This window comes from Eutrigla gurnardus (genome assembly GCF_963514095.1).
Source record: "Eutrigla gurnardus genome assembly, chromosome: 1".
Taxonomy (NCBI): domain Eukaryota; kingdom Metazoa; phylum Chordata; class Actinopteri; order Perciformes; family Triglidae; genus Eutrigla; species Eutrigla gurnardus.
In genome coordinates, this window is record NC_139915.1 from 8409476 (window position 1) to 8431334 (window position 21859).

At 43.6% G+C, this 21859-nt stretch overlaps 1 protein-coding gene across 6 annotated transcripts in view; it reads right to left on the bottom strand.

Moving 5' to 3' along the window:
• Positions 1-21859, bottom strand: part of sox6 (SRY-box transcription factor 6) — a 128274-nt gene that overhangs the window by 101699 nt on the left and 4716 nt on the right. For all 6 annotated transcript variants that reach the window (XM_084007778.1, XM_084007773.1, XM_084007776.1 and 3 more), the window contains exon 2: positions 6976-7045. The gene's annotated coding sequence lies outside the window, so the exon portion shown is untranslated. The remainder of the gene's footprint in view (positions 1-6975; positions 7046-21859) is intronic.

Here is a 21859-nt window from a genome sequence, read left to right on the forward strand (position 1 = left end):
CACTTGTAGGGGTCGTTCAGAAGCCTTACCCACAAAACACTGGAGACACATGGCTAAAAATGACTTACAACAGGTTTGCATTAGCCTATGTTATTGGTCTGTACAATATACTTTTATTGTGATAAGAAAATTGATTAGGACTTCCATACGCGTAGTTTTAAGTGGTTAAAATGAGCAGCGATTTTTGAGCTTTTTGAGGTTGAGATTGAAACTCTCACAACTAGCCTTATAAAGAAACACCCAGCCACTGAAATATGGCAAGAATATCTCACGAAATTTTTTTTTTCCAGCATTAAAGCACGTCATTTCACTTGAACTCCACCAGCCTTGTATTCAATTCTATAACTTAAGACTTAAGAGCCTGAAAGTCAGCAGATCAAAGTCAAAATACTCATTCTCGACCTACAACACTCACTTTAAATTATCATGAATAACCCAAAACACAACAGTGAATTACATCCCGGCCCTTAACCACCTTCAATTTGTAGTGACATGGATTTAATTTGGCATTTTCTCCCGTCGCCCTCGTGGTTTATAAGACAAAGCCTCTGAGAGAATGGAAAAAATGAGTTGGGCCCAAGGACACTGTGCCTTTCAGTCTGGCCAGCACTTAGCGAAGGCAGTGGATCCACAAGGCCCAGAGGGCTCAGGCGAGACTTTTCTCACAATAAGGTGTCTGGGGAGGCGGGAGTGGCATAGCTAGGGGCGCTGCAGCTCTGCTCTTTTCTCCACTCAGCTGGGCCCAGCGCACATAATACCATCACCCCGCCGCAGCACGGCGAGCCAGTGACAACGTGAGAAAACAACCGTCAAACAGTTCAGAACAGATCAAGCGTGTCTCCTCACTTCTCTGAGTGCAAAAAGCACAGAGACACTAAAGCTGGCACACACCAACCGCAACAATGGCCGACACGAACGTGAGTTGGCTCTGAATTTACAGGACATGCAAACACAATTCTTGCACACATTTACATGCCAGGCCAGAACATGGGTGGAGAGGAATAGAAACTGATAACCAGAGACAGGATAAACAAAGCTGTCTTTTTTTTATTATCTGGATATGTATTTGTGTGTTTAACTGGCACCCTGAAGCAGACTTCAGACTCAAACTTCAGAAGCATGCAGAGGGAATGAAATAGATTAGGCTACGCGTGGTTTCTATCTTTATCTTCGGTCTTATTTCATAACCCTTGTTCTTCCACTCTCCCCGTGCGTGTGTTTCCTCAGCTGTGCCTGCTGTCTACGGGCCCATTGTGGCCAGAAACAACTGAACTTAGCCTATGGAAGCAAAGATGCGGTTTGGAGAGCAAATGACCAAACTCAGGAAAATGTGACTGAGCTACATTGTATTTGCTCTTCTCCGAACACACACACACACAGACAGAAACACACACACACACCCCAAATGTCTTTAAATTAAGGCTAGGCCACAATTCAAGGGCAGGCTTTTTTTGGTTAAGGAGAAGCAGGGAGGCTCGACAGCACTAAGTTGACCTGGACCAGTATGAGCAGCACAGCAGCCCTTTCGAAGAACGAGCCTCTGCCAAAAGCTGCCTCTGCCTAACCAAGTCTCCCACCATCTGCAACAAATGTGCTCTATTAAAGCAGTACCATATGGACAACAAGCTAGCTATTAACACGGCTTCAGCACATCCCCTTAACCTAGCCCAGATTTCAAACTTCCAGTCAAATTGACTGTTGATTTAATGCACCACCAGCAGCCATGTGGGTCTTGGCACGAGACGGCACTCGCAGCCTTCAGTCATTAACGGGGCTCACGTAGCGCGCGGCGCACAGCGAGACACAGGAGTGCGCTACACACATCCTACCAGTAACTACATCCCAGGTTACTTGTTATACCCCTTAAGCAAACCCATATGAGGACGGAGAGCGAAATACAGGGACGAGGATGCGGAGTCTGCCCTGATCCAGGAACTCAAACCTCCTTAAGACCAGTAAACCACGGCTAAAAACTCTCTATTGTAGAGAGTGGAAACAAGCTTATGAGGCAGATCTACCCACAGAGTCGCAGCCTAACCGGTGGCTTATGTCTCAGTTCTTCCACAGTGATCCAGAGCGCATTTGCTCCCTCTGCATGGATCCAAAATGGCAGTGATTAACCCTGTAGGGTGTGACTGGGTGGGGGGGTAGTTTAATCCCTGAGGGACGGCCTTGTTGACGCCTCTCCCCTCTCTGAGTCATGGGTGGACCCACCCACCGTTCACAAAGCCATGCTCTCTTCTCCTCGACCATGACGCCACTTCTACGAGCCCTCTGCTCCGCGACCCGGACACACACACACACACACCAAATCAATTAGACTTCTATGACTTTAACCCGACTTCAAAGTTCAGTAAACTCTGTTTGTTTATCTTTTCTCCTCCCGTCTCAGCTGCTCAGATACTGTACATAATTAGAGTGGAAACAAATTTCTCCTCAGAAGCATGAATGTATACAGAGCTGCGGACCTACAGACATCCAGGCTTGGCAAAAGTCAGAACAAGTTGTATTTTGCATTTTGATTTTAAATCATGTTAATTAACCAATTTTATTCGCCACTGTAACAAAATGGCTTGTGATCTTTCTTTTTGTTTTTAGTCAGAATGAAATTATTAAAATGAATAACAATAATCACATTGGATTTCTCCAATAAAGCCACATTGTCCCAAACACTTCTCATTTATGTTTTTAAATATTGAACATCATTGTCCGACAGTGGCATCTCGATGGAAACTGAAGTGATAAGCTAAAGACTGCCTGATGACAGTCTAATTAAATAAGCCTTTCAGTGCTCTCAGTGGAGCAATAGGATGTGTGAAAAGGTACTTTTGGTTCGGGAGGAGGGAGATCCGGAGAGGGGGGGGGGGGGACAATCCCAACATCCAGCAGACAGCTTTACGCCAACTCAACACCCAGTCACAGGGAATATGGTGATACCTGGTCCGGCACGTGTCCACACACACTGACAAATTTGCATTCACACCTAAACATGCACACACAGACACACCTCATGCTACCTTTACTAATGGCAATAGTGTCCCACTGACCCCTCCCCCCCCTCCCCCGTCTCCTAACCTACACACACACACACACACACACACACACACACACACACACACACACACACACCTCAGTCAGAGCTGCCAGATGAGTAGTGAATTAATTTGTGTGAGCCACTCCAACATTAGGAAGGTGTGTTGAAAGGTGTCTGCTCATGTTTCAAATTAAACGCGCTGCTGGTCAGCATTAGCACCTCACCACCCGTCGGCAACTGACACTTAGGGGGCTGGGAGGGAGGGGGGGGATGGGGGGGGGGATGGGAGGAAGGAGGGGAGCCCATCCGCCGTTCACACTGGAATAATTAGAACATGTCAGGAAGAATTAATTTCCTCATTTTTCAAAAGGATACACAGAAATTACCATGTTATTATATGACAGGGTCCCTGGGAGGATTGGATTAAATTTGATTTCTTGCGCAGCCCACACAACAAATTAAAGTCATAAATAAGATGGAAAGAAGCGGGGCACAGAGCATATGTTTATGGCAATGAGAGAAGCCAAGGGACCAGAAACAACTATCTTCATTTCATTTTATTTAAATCAGGCCGACACCGTGTGTCTGAATGACAGCAGTTGCTAATGGGTCAAGATTAAAGGCTTCTTGATATTAACACAGAGATCAAACATATTTGACTAAAAAGCGACGGGACGTACGGTGCGTTCGCTCCTCCATGAGCCGCACAGAAACGCTGCCTATTGCTTCACCTAGGGTTTACCACAACAAAACATGTTGAACGGATTTTCCTGACGTACATATTCAAAATGTATTTTAAATATCACACATGCTTTTTCACCGTCAACATTTAACCGTCCACAGACTACACAGTTAATGGCCGAATTTGCTACAATGAGGGTCATAACTACGGAAACAATGGCATTTTTCAAACTTTATATAAATAACATTTATTTTGCATCCGTATTAAAAGCAGATTCTCCTTCATATTGTATGAGGATAAGCACGGTGGGGGAACAAAAGCCTCTCAAAAGAGGGATAAAGGAAATGAGATCGTCTATTTGGGATGAGATAAACCACAATTTAAAGAGCATATTCAGCAACATAACACCGGATACCAATCTCTCTTCTCGCTGCTCAGATTAGATTTGTAAGATCACTGTTACAGTTTAATACCGGCCTGCCCGGGAAGAGTTTTTCAACTCTTTCAAAATGGGCCGTCATTAGAGTGTAGCACTCCCTTGGGCACCACAAACTTTAAATAATTTGCGAATCAATTAACTGGCTACTCTGGACGCAACAGGGATTTCACACTCCAGGGTCGCGGTGCATTATCAGTTGGAGACGATTCATGGCGTTTTGGGAGAAAAGTTCATGGTTGAAATCATTAATTCATTTCACCGGACTTTTAGTTATGCATTACTTTCCACAGCTGGGGTAGCAGGGAGATTAATGGCATGTTCTCGGGTCCTGTTTCCTGTTGTATATCGCTACTAGGTGAAACTCTGTCCTACAGCACAAGGCAACATACCTTGAGAAGCAGGACAGCAGCCAAGTCCATATTAGATTTTTATTCTTCTGAGAATTCAATAAAGTCCATCAAACCGTCAAATAATAATACGGTTAATAATTATTATCATAAACTCAGAGGTTAGCTCCTTTTCATGTGATTAAATATAGGCCGTACTTAATCAGCCACTGTAAAGAGAGCCCAGACAACAACCCACCTAATCAAATTGCCAACACTAAAAGCATATTAAGCATTTCAAAACCTGCTCATTCACGAGTAATACGAGCTATTACTCGCACGCAGATTTTAGGGTGATGGATAAAGTTCAGGCGGGTAGTCCACATTCCTGCCAGGTAAATTACATGTGCAACAATTTGTTTTCCAAATTGACACTGGGATCCTCCTAATTGAGGAAATTAAAATCTTTGTTCAGCTTCTTCTTTTTTTTTTGTCTAGCGGTCTGTGTTCAGCAACATTGACCATAATCACCGCAGGGTCAATGGGCTGAAGAGGCCCATTTGATAAATAATAGATGAGGAATAACCATTCAAAGGTTATTCATTTTTCATTTTGTGGTGAAGTGCTGTTTATTTAATTTCTGACAAAATGTCTCCCCCGCATCCTCCCCTTAAGTGGCGCCATCGCTAGTGGGCAGAGGGCCGTGAGACCGTGAGGCTGTTGCTTATTAGATAAATGGGACGCGCTAACAAAGAGTGTATGTGGCCTCTTCAGTCGGTCCAACATATCCTCAGGTGTTTCCAAATGGGATTGCAGGCGTGTCATTGAACGTGTTCCATAAGCGCTCCAGACACAAACTGAATTACTTCCTGTCATGTATTTGAGATTAATTAAAGCTGTAGGTCAACGGATCTACATTTCAGATCGTACGAGGATCTGACTTAGAGGGATGGCGACACCGACGGGTGACATCACAGCGACTTAACAACACAACCGTTAACACGTCACTACCCGGTCTGCTTCATCAAAACTCCAGGGGACAATGTATTAGGAGTTTTTTAGCCGGACCAGCAGTAGACACAGCTGGCACTCATCAATGTTTTGTCTATTTACTTTCAAACAAGCACTCATATACATTATTCCGTGTTAACTCTTACTGCTGATCTTTACTTTGGTATCTTTTATCAAATTGTCCGTTAGTGAAGATAGGTAGCGCGTGCTATGTTATTCTGAAACATAACATCTGGTATCAGCCATCTCAAATTACTCAGAAAGTTTCAAAAGGGAAGCTGCAGCGGCTTGATAAAGTACATGATGAGGAATTAAAGACCAGTGGTTGGTTCAGTTAGCTAAGATGAGCAGTCACAGATGCTTTGTTCTTGATAGGGCATTCAAATGTGCACATAATCTACACAAAAACTGTCATGTGCTTAATGCGGTACGTGTACTTCACCACTGTCTGTTGTTGTTGCGTCTGTCATTGTGTGAAGTGGCGTCTTCTATTAATGTGTACACAACACTTTAAATAACTTTGATTCATCCTATTCCACTGACTGGGTTCAAGACACTCAGAAATCTAAACTAACGTGCAGCAGCAGAGTTAGCTCGCTGGCAGACGGGAGACAGTGTGTGGCGTGAGACGGCATGATTAAACAATGGTAAATGGCCATGAACTTTGAATTCAGAGAGACATTTCCCCATTATTGATGAGCTCCTTCACACCGTTAATATGACTCCCTTGATATCGCCAACTGACATTTGGAAGAAAGGAATAATACCAATGAAGTTCCTCCTTTATTTGCTTAATATCTAAGATACATTTTTATGAGAAAACCTGAACGGGCAGCGGCTGAGCGAAGCTTCTTCAGGTAATATTTTCATAGATGCAGAGCTCGCTGTGTGACTCTGACCTGCATTAAACAATAGAGGTGGTGGAAACCCATGTGTGCTTTAATATAGTACCAAAACAATTAGTACGCCATTATTACACTATTCAGGAATTAATATTATTATTATTACTCCACAGTGTCACAACAGGAAGTATATTTAGATTCCAAGGCTTATTCTCGTCGAATGGCATTCGAGGTTTTCACATTTTTGACCACTGTTACCTGTAATTAAACTTTCTCTCGTGTAGGAACAAGGTTTTTTTTTCCTGAAATGCTAGCCAATAAAATACTTAAGAATACCAATCATAAATTAAATCAATAAAGACAATATTTGACCTTAAATATTGCAACTATTAAACCACACAAGGAGCAAGAACATGAAAGAGGGAGAAAGGAAGAAAAAATCCAGAGAAAACCACAATACCATAGTGAAAACAAAGTGCAATCAAAATAAGTTGGTGGATGTAATGGATGAAAAGGCCTCTCATTAACGTTGTTTAAATGTTTATCCATTGTGTTCCAATTGTCCACCTTATTTGATGCAGGTTTTCAGTGTGGAGGGGGGGACTAGACAGAAACAGCTGAAGAGGCAAAGTCATACTTACAAAAACTGAAAGACTCAATCCCCAGCTTCCAGCGATCACTGGTCGGTTGATTTTGAATTCATGTAAAAACCTGAAACATAAGCACAAAGACAAAAAAGGCTGCTTTTAAATGTGTCCTTGCAACATGATGGCATTTCCATTAATAGCTGTATAAAGATCTTGCATTTGATTAAAATTCCACTAAAATACAACATTTAAATATGGTTATTCATTATTTTTATTTGGTATTATTGATTAAAAAAAAAAGAAAAAACGCCAGTAAATTTGGAACATGGTTAGTCTTGCATAACTGTATTTACCTACGGTGGAACAAACAGAGAGAGAACAAGGGGAAGAGAATTGGGGCCACTGTTGGCTGAGGGTCAGAGTCTCCACAGCTGAGCTAATGTAAAACAGCTTTGTTAATGTCCGACCTCCAGTCCTCACAGCTGTCATCGATGGGAATTCGTCCTGGACAATGTTTAAAATCGGCTCCTCCGCTACCTCATTAATCTGTCTTCCAGTTGGCGGATTCCACTAATAAACAGCTTTCATACAAAGTGCTTGTTTTATTTAATTTTTGCTTGCTTTCTTCAAGCGCTCGCCTGCTAATGATTTATTAAGCGGCCGCGCTCTGCTATTTCCAGCATGTCTGTCGAAGTGCTGCGACTTTCAAAAGCTTTGTTAAAGAACGTGCATCCGCGGCCAGGAAAGTCCAGGACAGTCTGAGTGTGCAACCGAATTCCAACGGAAGCGGCGACAATAGCGAGATAACCACTCGCTGATCAGACCATCTCGCTGGAGGGACAGCGACGCTGTAAGCTCATTCATGTTCATTTTCTCACATTATCTTGTTTTTCACAATAAGCCAAGATCTCATTACCAGCTGATTTATACAATTAGTCCGCCTCAGCACTGCCAATTAAACAAGGCCAAGGGTTTTTTAAGGTCACGCTTAGCTGATCTGTCACTAATTTGCACCACAGCACCTCCGTCTCCCCATCGCCCGGGCCAATGAACCACCGTCAACAAGATCAGATAAATGCACCGACTACCACCGCATTGTTGTCGGAGCGCAGCACGCCGTCTACTATGTGGGAGGCTGGAGGGCTGACAGAAAGGGAAAGATAAAAGGCAAGAGTTGCAGATGGGTCTGAATGTGGTAGCCTTGAGGATGGAGGTGACAATGGGGGAGAGGGGACCCAGGTGACCCCGGCTGAATGAAGAGCTGTTGCATGAATAGCACCTCGGAGTTTAAAGTCTACTCCTGCCTCTCAGATGACACTAAACACACAGTATTTCACTGTTCTGAACTATGCTCCTGCTGCATCCACCCACTCCTGTACACACACACACACACACACACACAGGATTAACTTGTATTAGCAGATATTCAGTCCACGCAACAATCCCTGCCTGCTGGATAAACCACATATTACATGGGTGGTGAGTCATTAAACCAGTCTTTGTCAAACATCTGACTATAGACTTAATTCCTGTTGTGCCTGAATAAATGAGAGCTCTTATAATTACAGAGAGTAGACATTAACAAACCTTTGAATCCATAATCTGATGGTAATTGGCAACAATGAGGTAAATAATACATGGGGAAATGTATTCCTTTTTCATTGGTTATTTAAGTTAATTATTTGTCTGAGGGAGGGGGGGGGGAAAAAACAAAAGGAATTTATAATTGCAAATAATGAGAGAACCCAAATGATATTATAATGAAGCAAATGTAGAAATCCCTGTGGTGTAATAAGAGTCGGTGTCAATCGGCCTATTGTAGCTGCATGTAGCAGCTATTTTCCTGCTGTGAATTAGACCTACAGGCAGGAAACATAAAACAGGCTTCCCCCCATTCCTAATTAGAGGCTGGGAGACTTATTACCACACAATTTCAGTCAACCCCAAATTCAAATGATTAGTTTCATCACATTTTTTCAAGACAAATTGCCATTTCATCTAAAAAAAAAATGTGCTGGGGTCAGAGGAAAAGTACATTTGGCCCCATTAGGCCACAAGTGAAGAGTCACAAAACAAATCCACTGAGAATATTAGAGGCTTCCAGATACAGAAAAACCCAAACAGACTGATGGAGCCCACTTCAAAGGAGCAGGGACAGAGAGCTCACAGCTACCTGTGGCATTTCTGTCAAAGAGTGGCCCTTTCTCAAGCTTTAGCTGGTCATATTTACCTCTCACACACACACACACACACACACACACACACACACACACACACACACACACACACACACACACACACACACACACACACATTAAAGAAATACATGGAAATGCAAACATGTGCACACACGTGCCACAAAAGCAAAAGGTAGGGAAGATTATAGCATCATTTCCAGGGCTGAAATTTGTCAAGGAATACACACACACACACACACACACACACACACACACACACACACACACACACACACACACACACACACACACACACACACTTTCAGTACTTCAGCGAAGACAGAAACCATTTGGCTCATGTTTGATATGAAAATGCAATGAAACTAAATTAGGGCATAAGACTCGTCTGAAAATCCACAATTTGTATAGTTCACACACACACACACACACACACACACACACACACACACACACACACACACACACACACACACACGCTGTTTGCCACATCAACACTAAAATTCCACATTTCTGCAATGATACCGGCTACAATATGGGGTTAACCCATTCAAGCCTCCCATAGAAACTGCTCGTGGAACAGCCATGTGATCTCCAGCCTCTCTAAGGCACGTGAAGGAGAACGGTTTTATGGTCACAGCTCAAGAAACATTTCACTTTCAAAATCAACCCAAGCTTCAAATTCCACCCGTGTTCACGTACGCTGTGGGATCCGCTTGATTTAATTTCCCCTGACCATAACAGAGGGTTGTGTTTTCCAACCGTCATATGACAGTGGCTCACTTCAATAGACGGCATCACCACCGCAACTGTATACAGAGCAGCGGAGCCCACCGTCACATAGCTGTCCCGAACAAACTCAGGTTTTATGTTTCATGTACGTTAACTCTGTATTGTGTTAAAACTACCAGGTCAAGTCAATTCCATTACGTAGCCCCGTATCACAAACGTGCCCGGGGGGGGATTTACAATCTGTACAGCATACGACGCTACGCTTGTGGGACATTTTTAAATTGCATGTACTGTATGTGCCTGCTTCATACGTGTCCTGTATGTAAATGCACACGTCACCACTGTGTAGTTCTGCGTGGATATGTGCGAGGCAAGCCAAAACTTGTACTTCAACTTCTGTTTGGAATTCATCCAGATCTGCAACATGTAAAAAAATAAATTTATATATATAAATATATATAGCCAATCCTCCGCTCCCAATCCTCACTCTCTCCTGCGTCCAAACACGCTAAAGTAGGAATTCTGCCGAGTTAGTTATTTTGACAATAGAGGTAATCTATGCCATCAGCAGGCTGCTCCCTACCTGGATGCTGTGTGGTTATCTCTGCAGAAGCAGCAGCCACACAGCCAGTCGGGCCAGGGGGACTGCATGGGGGAGTTTGGGATGCAATGAGGTGAGGCTATAACAGTGGACCCAGGGGAAATAGGGAAATGGGAGGACGAGGGGGGGAAGGGGGGGAGGTGAAGCTCAGAACATCCTGGTTCACAACTGTCGGCTGTAGTAATTGAACACACGTGATTGTCTGCTAAATATCCAGTTCCACGAAGTCAATCCGCTCCCTGCGGTAGCGTCATCTGTGAAATATGAAACGACAGCTTCCATGCGGCGACTAATCGCCGTACCCAGGAATGAGTGGACATCGCTGGGCCAGGAGAACGTTCAAGTAGACAGAGATCATTTGTGGAGTCATTGTTAGCTCGTAGGTTTACTCACTTCCTGCTGGTGAGATAAACTACGGACAGCCATGGGCAGAAAAAATAACAAGCAAACAAGAAAGCCAGTATTCTTAGAAAGACCAGCTGTAGTTCCAGAGATCCACCGCATATTGAGTTATATGGTGTTAGAAACGGGTCAATCACGTGCAAACAGCCGTTTCATGCTCCGGCACACCGTTAACTGTCACAGCCTTACAAATCTCTCTTCTCTCCTCTTTATCTTTACCCTCTGTCTCTCTCTTAAACTGCCCTTTTTTCCCCTCCTGTGTCTGGCTGATCCTGTCCTGACGCTGAACTACAGCAGTCCAGACACGACAATGTCTAGCACCGACGTGTCAGGAATGACTACCAGAGCGTCACTTCAAGGAAATCTCTTTGCCGGGAGTAAAACAGTGACCAGTATTTTAGTGAAGTACAATAGTGTCAGATAAAAGCAGAAGACGGGGGGGATTGTTGCTATTTTACTCCCGAGTTTGTTACAAGCAATAGCCTGATACAGATACGGCCGCTCCTGTTGAACGAGGCTTTTCATGTGCTGCTGGGCAAATACATTATCTGTCATTTCCTCCGCGCCAAATAACAACAATAAAAGTCTATTTGCTGAGCAACTGGGTTGAGGCAGGGTGAAGGGAGAGAAACGACCGGCAAATAGAATGTTTTCTCCCCGTGGTGGATGGCATTCAGTCCCCGGTGCTCCTAACAGCCAGGCGTGCAAACCTATCAATCCTCTTTGATTCCCTCTCACACATTCTTCACTCCGAAGACGGTAAAGACAGAGAACACAGAAGAGGCTTGTCTTTTTTGCACATTGATGATAGCCCATTTCTCCAAGACACACACACACACATTTGTTCCTTTCCTCCCCGTCTGTCTTTCTTGTTCAGGGTGGGATTTGTGTGTGTGATGGGGGGGTGGGGGGGCGATATGAAACAAGTCTCTCCCAGGTAATGTGTTTATTTTCCTGGACCCATCTTCTAGTTTACTGCGTGGTGGCGTTTCTCCCCTCTTATCGCCTGGCCCTCACGGGGCACTTTAGCCCCTCAAATCCTGTTCACCACATACTGGTTTTAGAATCTGTGAAATGAGTGCTAGAGAAGCGTAGCCACAATGTCTGCCTGTGTTGCTGCCGGACTCAAATGGGCTTGGTGCTTTTTTTTTTTTTTTTTTTTTTTTTGTCCAGGGAGATGCATAAATGGAAGTTTTTAACACCTCAAAAGGAGGCTGGGCCTTTGTGGAGCCACACTAGAGAAGCCTGCCAGTCTCCCGAGGAGGCAGACACACTGAGTGCTGCAGGACAAAGAGCTAGAGGAGCAGAATCAGCAGGAGCATCACTTTGCTTTGGGCACCGGGCAGACACACGCACACACACCTACACACGCTGTTTAACTGCACTTACACGCAGTGCACATACGGACACGTGCATTCACACGTGCACTCTCACGCAATAGAGGTTGGAATGGCATGTTCCAATTATCATAAAACACCTAAATACAAATATCAAAATGTCAAATGTGACATGACAATCGTATTGTATTTGCAATCTGAGATGTTAATGAACAGCAGATTCGTACATCTTTAACCCGTGTCCAACTCTTGCACCGCACATCTGCAGCACCAAGCAAGGGGTAAGACGTTATTACTCTGAATAAAACACGGTTAAAACACAACATACAGTAGCTGACGGTAAATAGATTCATGTGTGATTGTACAAACACGCTCAATAGAGATGACAAATACAACCAGCACAACAGACGCCGCCGTTTCCTACTTATTGATTTCAGCTCCAGTGTTTGAAAATAATTTCCTCATTTCCATCCCAATTTTACTTATTGAAATTCTTTTTTTTTTTTTTTTTATTCCCCGAGTACAGCCCAACAGATGGCATTTACAATCAGCCTTTATGCTGTTTAGATGTCTACAATAAGCATTTAGATGCAAATATCTCTGCCTTGTACAAAGGAGTTGCAACTTCTGTCAGAAGCAACATAATCAACCTGCAATTGTCTTCTGGCTCCAAGTGGTTTCCAGTGACAAGGCCTAAGCCGTAAGCATCTGTATTCAAATGATGCCCTATTTCAGGCACGGTTTACTGTGGATATTTTCCAACAGTACTGCACTGAAAATCAATCACATGGTGAATTAAACCAGAAAGGAAACGACTGATCCATAAATGATCAGGTTACAACAAGGCATTGGTGTCCGCAAATTATTCAGGGGTTTTCCTTGTTCGGGGAGAAGCATGGACGCACTATTTGATAGCGGCCTTTTCCACCAATTACTTATTACGGTCGCACATTTTTTTTCGATTTGCAGAGGCAGGCTTAAGTTAGCAAATAATTGTTTTAGCGCCGAGCTCGGCACAATGCAGGCGGGCGACTTTGTGTCCGTGTGTGGAGCCTTTGTAGGATGTAACGGAGCGAAGACCGTCTTTTATGGGCTGCAGGCTGCTACACTTGAACATTCATGTTCCATGTTGGAAAATCACTCTTAATCTTCCATTCATATATTCTAACACTATACAGCATAACAGCTTTTCACTGCATGTTTCTCTGCTTACAAGTGACAAATAAAAAAAAGTCATCCGACTTTTTTCTCCCATGGAATACCAGACCACATTAGTGACAAACAGGGAGCAGACACGCAGCACAACTTAATTTACTTGAGGAAAAAATGACTAAAGTCCAAGATTTAATGGCCATATAAATCTTTTTTTTTTTTTTTTTAAGCTAAGCGTGTACATATAAATGCATATGTGGTCATAGTGTGAAACCGACGGGGACATATGCTTTCCTTTGGCTCCACAGGCCCCTGTGCAGCCATCTGAACAATTCAAATTATAACCTCTGTTTTTTCTTTTTATTTACAGTTTGCAGAGGTCATTTGTCTTTTTTTTGAAACCCGCAATTAATAGCAGCGTTTGCAAATGCAAATGAGTCCATTTAGGGGGAGGGAAAATGATCAGTTTGAGAATATTTCTGCCTTCTTAATCTTCTTAAGAGGGAAATGATTTAAAAGGAGGACACAAATCTCCAGTGACATGGCAGGAACTGTAGGGCACTTTCCTCTGCCGTTCTCCCTCTCCCTCTCTCTCTCTCCATTCTCATCTCACTCATGTCTCCCTGCTACCCCCATCCCCATTTCTCTCCTCCTAATTTACCTCTCCCCCTTGTTGCCCTGTAGGGCTGGAAGGGCCAGGAGGGAGGGACAAGGAGCTGAGAGCAGGGCTCTACTTGGCGTTCCCCCCCCCCCCAGAGGAAACAAATGTAGTGTTTGAGCAACTGATCACTGGTATAATTGAGTTTAACACTCCTTTTCTGGATTCAAAAAAGAGCCTTTCGAATGAAAGGTCAAAGTACCTCGACGGTCAGGCAATAAATAAGTCAAACAAGGTAAGAGGTTGCTCCCAGCATATGTTAGTGGCAAATTTAATTAGTGGAAAAACAAGAGGCTCTTCAATTCCATCCTGCATTGAACAAAAAGCAGTGTTGGAGTCCCAACTGTACAGCAAAGGAATGCAAATGTATCAATCATCGCTTAATTAATCTCATCATGTAAACTCGTGTTTCCCAGAGCATGCATCCAACTGTTTGCATAAGAGATGCAGCCTTAATATGATATCACCAGGATATCCACAGCAATGTTGCAAATAATCGAACTGGGGGGGAGAAAGCTTGAGTCTGGATGACATTGTTGGCAATTTATACAGTATGCACACTTTGTAATGCGTGCCTGTAAGCTTTCCTATAGGCCCATTGTCCATTGACTGCAGCACAAGGAAAGAAAAATGTGCACAAAGTAAGGCTGCAGTCTCGCCTGCAGGCACAGAAGGTGGCTGAGCAATGCACAGAACAAGGGAAGGGGAGACAACACTGCTCTACACCCAACCGGCTACAATGTGGCCTTTGTGACATAATGCACTCTGCCCAGCAGATTGTGGAAAATAATCCAAAATGTACTGGTTTGCATATCCAGCAATAACAACTGACATCACAACCTGTGCCATATATGCCATGTTTCTGGGCACATTTTTACATTCAGCGGAGAATGAAGGGGGGGTAAGGCAAACATCGTCAAGCAGTTATTATATTCCCATCATGTCCTGGGAGCCCATTACAACATGGCACAAGCAACGGTAAAACTGAGGAGCCCAGCAGGCCGAGGCTGCAGGCGGAGGGGCTGGGGAGCACTCAGACTCACAGCACAAACCTACTGCGCCGTTAACTGCTGGAGAAAGATGGAGTTCAAACAAACACTTTGCACCTACAGACGATGTGTATTTGGATTCTGGTAATCATTAAGGTTTAGCCTTTCCCTCCAAGTGTTACGCTGGCTTCCAGGTGCAACCACTAGTGTTCAGCCGAGCACCTTCAGGTGTAAAAATTATAATAATGATGAGGAGAACGCTGCAGAGGAGCGGGAGGGAGGGGTTCTTTAGCAGGCTGTCCAGACAATAGTACCATGAGGTGGCTGTTAAATGTACTAAAACATGACAGGTGGGTCACATGAAAGATCACCGTGTTTTCTCCACTTGCCAAACACATGCTTCTCATTATTGGACAGGGAAAAACTGACATTGCTCCAAGCAAAAGAAGAAAAAAAAAAGGGCCTCTACGGCCACAACTGCTCACCGCAAACTAGTGTTCAAGTATATCTTACATTACATGTGTGTATACATTTTGAAGCAGAGTATGCTTTGAAGATTCCATTGGGACAAAATGAAAATGTAAATAGATTTAACGGCGTGTCCAAACACGCAATAAGTGCTGCAAGGTAAGTATGATCTGTGTAATAAAAGAAAAACACTTTTTTGGGGATTCTTTTTCATCCGAATGTAACGGACAGTAAATTTCAACTAAATGAGCTCAGCAGACTTTTAAATCAAACTAGCAGATTGGTTCCCGCAACCTTTACAAATGTGAGTTAAAATGTATACTGAATAAAACATATGAATAAATGTGCTGAAATGTGGGACTTCCATCCAGCAAAAAAAAAAAAGAAGAAAAATCCACATCTGTACCATTTCAATTTTTTAAATGGCAAAATAATATTTTCAAAGAACTGCCATGGGCCGTGTGTGTGTGTGTGCATGCATGTATGTGTCCGTATATATCCATGCGTGTGCACATGCCTGCTCTCCACAACAGCCCCCTAAACGGGGTTTTGGGCAGACAGTGGCCACAGAGTAAAATGTTGAAATTGGAAAAAATATTACCCTTCTTTCTCTTGAATAGCTGAGAGATAAGCACCCTTTAGCAATGAAGCCAGCGGAGTTTAAGCTTATTATGAATACCTCTCAGAGCGCAGAAGCATGTACTGTAGAAATCAAAGGGAGTAATAGGCAGGTAAGCCTGTGTCTTTTTAAGGAGGAAGTCAGTTGTGAAATTGTAAAAATCACACGGCCCTGCTGACAATCTCCTGCCTTCAGAGTGCTCCCATAAATGATTTCTAATGGCGGTGGCTATCACATATCGGACAAAGTTTGAAGTTTGTGAGGCGAAAAAGAAAGACGCTCGAATGCTAATCTCTCCATCGGTGAAAACTAATAATAATAAAGACCGTTTATCTCTTTGATTAAAGGCTACATACGCTGAAGTTCACAAGAATGTGTGATTCTTCGCTCGTGCCCTAAGCTTCCCAAAGTCGACCTGGCTTTACACAACATTCCTCACGGTTTCATGTTCAATTGGCTGTGAAAGACTGCAGCGTTACTCTTACATGCCGGACAGGGGGGAAAACAAAAAAAAACAAACTGAGATCTACATTTTTTAAAAAAGATATATCTATTTGGGTACAAGAACTGCTTGTCAAATTCCTCAAGTCCTACATGAAGCAGGTGAATTTATGCTCACACTAAAACATCTGCTTTTCAGAGCATATTATTTGTCTATTTTCTGCCCAATAGCCTAAGTTGTGAAGTTCCTCTGCTGCGGCTCTGCTACAGTGATGATATCATAACTCGACTGCTCCGAGGCAGCCCGGACGTTGTAGTGCTCGTATATATTCTACAAAAGCAGACACACACACACACACACACAGCTAACATACAGCACAATTTTTCCTTTGAATATTCATCCATGTTTCCACATCATCCGCAGGTCTACTAATCACAGTCACTTCCCCTTTAATCACAGAGCCCTAATTAGGTCCTAATAAACCATTTTGCCATCCTCTTGGAGCGCCTCTGTGTCACTCACACATCAAACCGAGAAATACTATATTAAGGGGGCTGTCAACCTCAAAGGAAAGCTCCTCCAGCAGCAGCGATACAGATACTGCAGGCACACCCTCTTACACTAATTGAAATTATCGGAAGCTCCGCTTACATGTGACACTTGGCCACGTCTGAAACCGCGGCCCCAAGTACGGCAGTCAAAAGCATGACGGTTGTGCCAGCGCCGAGGCCCTGCTGCATTCTCTGATGTCGGGTAATTGTTTAAACCTGAGTGGATATGGCACGGGGCCTCATGCTGCCCGCTCTGCCAAGAGAAGAAAGAGAAATCTCGCTAGCACTTTTCCCCTCCGTTTCGTCGTCTTCTATTCTAATTCAGTCCGCCACGGGCTGCAGAGAAAGCCTCAATGACTCCGTGTTCATCTTGAGGAACCAGTGTTGGGGATGATGATCACTGACCACAAGTTGATAATGATGACTGTTTAATTAGAAGCCTGTCTTTGGCCTGGCCACAACCCCAAACTCCTCCACCCTGCAGATGGTAACCAATAAATTTAGCTTTGCCGAGGATGAGGAGGAACATTGTACCTCCCCAGTTTGCTCTCAACCCCACCCCGAACCGAGGACATGAAGCCTTCCTCCTCGCCAACACAGAAACGCAGCCGGAGCCCTGCTGCATGTGTACATGTACCAGCCAGGTCCAACAGTCTACCGTCTTTATTCACATGCATCTTATGCCAAATTAGTGACACATTTGAGGAAATGTAAAGCTGTCAGTTATATTATTTGTATTTTTTTAAATGAATATGAAACCTTTACATTGAACGCCGCTGCAAAGAATTCACCGTCGCCGATCCTCATTCGTTTCGGCTACAATATCCACTCCTAACGACGCAAGCGTAATTACATTTTTTATGGTTACGTTTAGGCAACTCAAAAGCACTTGGTTAGAGCTAGAGAAACACTGTGGTCGGCGTTAGTACATTATGGTTAAAGGTTGGCAGAAACATCACAAGCGTGGTACGTTTTCAAAAAGTCAACTGTGATGGGACGCAAAAACCCCAGTCTCCAGCGTCGCAGTCATGTGCCTCCGCCCCGTGACTTACTACGCTAGCAAGTCTGCGAACAACATGCTTCCACCGTGGACATAAATCGCAACTTAGCTGCATACGAAACATAATTGTAGGAGGGAGGGTTTTGAGGTCATTTGGATTTTAATTGTATGCAGCCTGTAGTGTCATCAGTTGTGGTCATAGAATATTCCAGCTAAAGCAAGAGATCTTTTGTAAATTGACAAAATGTTTGGCCGTTAATACTCCTTCCACGTTTTTGTACATTTTACAGAGCGTCCTGTCTAGTGGAAACTTGAAGGAATCTCACTGTTGTCCAGGCAGGACGACCCCTCCCATCCTCCCTCGGTCCTCCCTCAGTCGCATCCTCACCCTCCTCCTGTCAATCATCCTTCCCAGAGGTTTCTACACCCATACTGCCTGGCAGAAACAGCACTCCTCTGTGTGTGTGTGTGTGTGTGTGTGTGTGTGTGTGTGTGTGTGTGTGTGTGTGTGTGTGTGGGCGGGTGGCGTGTGCCAGAGTGGCTATCCCCTCAGATTGTCAAAGAGGCTCATGGGAAATTTACTACATGGGCCAAACCACAGGCTCTCTCTATCATTTCAGCAGATTTCTCTTTTTTTGTCCCATTCAAGAAAGTGATTATCACAGACGGTACTTTCTTTTTGGCATTATTCTTTGCACTCCAAGTCGGGCTTCCCTCACTGTAGCTGCACTTTGCTTATAAGTGTGCACTGTGGGCCAACCGGTGGTTTCTCGGGCGCAGTTTTAGATTCTGCAAAAAATGTTTCCAACGTCCTCAACAGTTGTGTCTGAAGCGCACACGTCTTAATTCCGAAGAACAAGCGTATGATTGTTAATTCAAGCTCATAGTTCATATTTCCCAGCATTAGCATCTCTGTTATGGTTGTGATGTTGCTCCAGTTCTCACCATGAACCAGCACTGGTGAGGTGGAGGAAAATGTGCCATTTGGAAATATATGAAAGGGTGAAAGTTCCCCTCTGCTTCAATGCTACTACTGCATACATTTCCACCCAATAATAATCATAATAATTATTATCAAAAATCCCCAAAATCTATTTTTTTGACTAAATAGAAGACTGAGTTTGATCTACTTACAAACGGGTTTGAGGGAACATGAACACTAACATCATTATTTGTCTCTCTGAACCCATCTTTTCACCAACAGGGTCTAACACCCCCTTCCTTTACTCAGGGAGAGAGAGACACACACACACAACAAAGAGACAGGGAGGGAGAGAGAGAGAAACTTGTGGTCGGGTCTGCTGAAGCCATTTTCTCATAATGCACATTAAGGGCAAAGCCTTGTAACACGTCCAAGTCAGTGTTAAAAGAAATTATTCAGCAAGGAAACAAAAGACCTAGGCAACAAGAGATGCCATGGTTAACTTCATCAAAACTTCAACCACAAGACCCTTTCCATCTATCCCCCCCCCCCACCCTCCGTCTTTGTCACTTGGATTTAATTTTGGCATCGTACATTAGCATTTTCCACAGGAAAAACTGTCGGGAATCTGATTTCGGGCCTAATACGTCCTTTCTTTTCCATAACTTCCTCGCCTCTTTTTAGATGTCACGGTAGCTGCTCCATGATGCAAGCTGGTTGATCAGGATTAGTTTCCATCCAAAGAGGAACACTCACACACACACACACACTCTGCAGAGCTGGGAATTCAGCGACAGCAAAGACAAAGTATGTTTTTGTTTTTGGAGGCCCGCCTTCAACAGCGTGATGAAATCAACAAGTTGTGAATATGGTGTGAATATGCAAGAGATGGTGTCTCAGACCATATTGCAAAGGTCTTCTTTCTCCATCCCTCCAAATACCGGCCAATCAAGCTGGAGAAGCCAAACGTGGAGCGGCGTTGTGCACCATGGAGCGCTGCCACATTACGGCCATGTAGCTCATTATACGCCAATCGTGTGTTCAAATCCCTGCTACGTACAAGCACAAACACCCAAACTGAAGTCGCCGATGTGATCCAACAAGTCGTCGTGTGCCAACAAAACGGCTCCGGACCGGAGCGCAAAGTAGCCAGAGTGGCTGGTTTCGTCACAACTATGGAGCATATTTTACTTCTCATGTCAGATGAAGCCGGCAGATACCGAGCCGCCTGTCAACCTCCACCAACTGGATAATGTCTAATTGCTCACACAGAGGAGACCCGTGTAACATGGATACAAAAATAACCCTTCACCAGGGTTATTCATAACTAAAAAGCACATTCAAAAAGATAACTGTGTTACTTCTTCCTTTAAAGGCGTCTCTGACATTATTTTACATGAGCATTCTCAGTGTCACAGCTGCCAATGTTGGCAAAGGGATATTTTCAGAGTCCTTTAACGCTTCCTCCTCCAAGGCAGCGGCTTGCCCATGGGAGGACCTGATCCAGGCACAATGGGGGGGATCACAAGGAAAAGGCTTGTTGTGACGCTTTTGTGTCAGAGTGGCGCAAAAGCCCACATTACACTAATCTCTTTTCCCTTGTTCACTCACAAGACACAATCTCAGGTCTTCAGAGCTTCTCCAATTCTAGCAGGACTGAAATCACTCGGGGCAAAAGATCACAGCTTCTTCCTCTTCTCTTTTCGCCTCTTTTTTTTTTGTTAATAATCCCCACATTCAGCGGCAAGGTCACTCAAACAAAGCTATGTGGACTGTATGTCTATCTGTGAAAAGATTTGATAAATATGCATCACTTCTCTGTGACTTATTGAAGGTTAATGTGACTGCAGTCAGTGAAAACTGAGTCAAAATAAAAAAATTAAAAAAATTACACAGCTCCCTCGAACTGTAGCTAACAAAATGGTTGCCACAATTTAAAAAAAAAGCACAGAAAAGAAAACTGCTTTAGATTCTGGAGCCAAATATCGGCAAAGAGAACATGGACCGACGTGAGTGTTTGTTTAAAATTCAGTTTCAACCACCTGCAATCTTTTCACACAACCTGACAGCTCTCAGCCTTGGTCCATATGATGGTGTGTGTGTGTGTGTGTGTGTGTGTGTGTGTGTGTGTGTGTACACTCAGGCTTGTGTCCTCATGTTTGCATGAGGGAGGGAGAAAATGTGTGTGTGTGTGTGTGCAGGGACTCTAAAATCCAGCACATTTTAATTACTGCCCGGCTGCACTGTATGACTCTTTGATATGGAAATAAAGGCAACCATCTTCACACAGCCACTGTACAAATCTTCATCCGATTCATAAAAAACAATAAGCCCGACTAATTCCTCCACCTGATTACAGTCCCAGACCTGTGTCACAAACACTGCCACCAAGGCCCCGCCAATTAATTCTACATATTAATGTGCAATTTAAAAAAAAAAAAAAAAAACTTACCATAGCCTAGACTGTTGCATTTTGATGTCAAAGTTAATTATGCACAACTATGCTATGGACTAAAAGAAAATGTCCAATTATTTTTGAGAAAAACATTTTTTCAGTTGGAGATTGAATGATACAGATCAAAATGGGCCATTTAGGTTACTTGTGCAATTAAGCAGTTCCTGTGAAGATACACATATTTAGATTTTTTTTTTTCTTCATCTGTAATCCTTTAATGTCAGCAATACTGTTCAATTACAGCAGCCAGGGGGACGCAGACATCCAACACAGCCGGAAAAAAAACAAAACCTGCCCTGGACGATGTGCAGTCAGCGCTGGTGCATAGAGATGCCATTTGTTTCTATAAAAAAAAATCTATATATATAGAAAAAATACCACGATCTCAAGTTTAATCTTTGACATGGAGGAACCC